Source organism: Myripristis murdjan, chromosome 8 (assembly GCF_902150065.1).
Source record: "Myripristis murdjan chromosome 8, fMyrMur1.1, whole genome shotgun sequence".
Classification (NCBI taxonomy): Eukaryota; Metazoa; Chordata; class Actinopteri; order Holocentriformes; family Holocentridae; genus Myripristis; species Myripristis murdjan.
In genome coordinates, this window is record NC_043987.1 from 22,811,705 (window position 1) to 22,813,847 (window position 2,143).

Consider the following 2,143-nt stretch of genomic DNA (forward strand, 5'->3'; position numbering starts at 1 on the left):
TAGGAAATTCTGGGAATTTACCAGGAGGAATGTTATAGTAAGACATGTTACACCCAGGGGAATCCAGTTACTAAATTGTTTTTTTTTTTTTTTTGGCGTCCAAATGCCATACATGGACATCTAAGTATTTGAACCCTGAGCAAATTCACTTAATTTCTTTCAAAAACATGGGAAAAAGGTGATAAGCTAATTAGCAAGAGATGTCCCCAAAATTAGCAAGAAACTGGCAAAAGGTTGTGAGAAAATAATTACCAAAACAATTACAGAAAATTAGTTTAAAAAAAAAAAAACATAAAACTTTTTCCGCCTACAGGCTTCTGGGTTTTAAAGGGTAAATATAAGATAAAGCAAACCTGAACTTTCCATCCCTTCACTTTTAAAATGATGGCCGCACAACCATTTAGCCTACACTGTCTCTTTCAGACATAACCAGAAGAGGCATGTTTTGTCTTTCAGTATACAATATAACCATGTCTATAGGGAGCAGGGACAAATTAACCAAAAGTGGCAAAATAAGACATCTGACTTTATCTAATATTCACATGAAACATTGAAAACTTGAGAGCTGTACAGGATGTTTCATTCACCTCTACCACCTAAACCGCTTTGATTTCTTCAGTTCATTTTGGCCAGTTTTCCCTTACTAGATATTTAAAAAAAAAAAACAACAAAAAAAGAATGGATTATTGATGAATTTCCTTTGATTTGAATTACTCCGTTAATGCTCAAAAGGCACGGACGGGGTTCGAACCCGCGATCTTCGGTTTACGAGACCGACGCCTTACCACTTGGCCACCGCGCCTGCGCTGACGCTGGGCCGGCATATCCTTTATGAATGATGTCAATTCCTCCTTTTTACAAGGTTTTCTTGTGATATTTCACAAACCCGTACTGTGTAAAGGTTCAAATACACACATACACACTTCGCTCCTTCTTTGCGGTGGAAGCTCGACCTCCGCCGGCCATGCATTGATAAAACGAGCCGTTGAATGGATGATGTATTTTCTTCATTCAGCCACAAGGGGTCGCTGTAACCGTGCATGTGCAAATGTAAGCGGACCCGTGCACTGTGTCTCGGCTCAGGGTGCTGCAAGCTCGGTACCGGTGCCGACACGGTGCTCATAATTGTTAACAGAGGATCCGAACCGGATATGAGATGAAAATTAACGTGGCTCCTCTTCGTCTCGCTGCCTCCTTGGTGATTTAAACGCGATGGTTTAATCATGCGGTTAAGCAAAATTGTTTAACTCTCTAAATCTGGGCTTGCATAGCTGAAATCCATGAGAACCAGTGGGCTGTTTGTAATTCTTTTCCAAGCAATAAAATATGCATGAGGCCAGACTCAGCTTTTCACTGTCTTTCTTTTCAAAACATCAAAGATGAATCCTTGCCTGAGGGGGCCTCTCTTTTTTATCTGATATCCTAGAGGCTGTTTGAAAAATGAATAAGACTCATTTCTGCTGGGAATGAGTTAGTGTTGGAAATCACAGATGTGGAGGATTCACCTTGACCTGCACACAGCAAGTCATCAGCACAAAGACAGGCTTTTCTGCTGTAGACTGTAAACCTCCCATAGGTGGCAAATTCAGAGCACCTTGCTTACATGAGTGTCCCATCTTTTATGCATGCACAGTGCAATGAGAAACTAGTCACATTTGGCTGAAACTTAAACCAGTGAGGCAATGTCCATAATTTGCTTTATTTAAAGTAAATGTGAAAGGTTTGAAGATGCCGAGGGATGATTTAGAAACCTGCAAAGCGATCTGATACTTAAAAACATTGACTTTTATGTCTGATTTGTTGAGAAATGTGGATTTGAATGTGCAAAATCTCAGCGTTGCAGGAAAGTAGAGTTGAGATGAGGAAATACAGTATACAATAAAGCTTGTTTTGCTGTTTAGATGGTATTATCCTAATGGAAGATGCAGAATTAACATAAAAGGCAGCTTTATTGCATGATATGTAGCTAACGGTCTTAAAGTGAAGTCATCAGAGGAGACAAGGTGACACTTGAGTTTGTGGGAAACTTGCATCCTGTGCTGAGTGAATCTAAGGGAGTTTTGGGTTACTGGATGCGCTACGGTGGAATTTATAATGTCATACAGCATTGATTTTTTTTTTTTTTTTCTTTTTTTGTTCACAG

General features: G+C 39.7%; 1 non-coding gene across 1 annotated transcript; it reads right to left on the reverse strand.

Annotated features, from left to right (window-relative positions):
* Positions 1-730: 730 nt before the first annotated feature.
* On the reverse strand, positions 731-802 carry trnat-cgu (transfer RNA threonine (anticodon CGU)). The gene has a single exon. It is a non-coding gene; the product is annotated as a tRNA-Thr (tRNA).
* Positions 803-2,143: the final 1,341 nt, after the last annotated feature.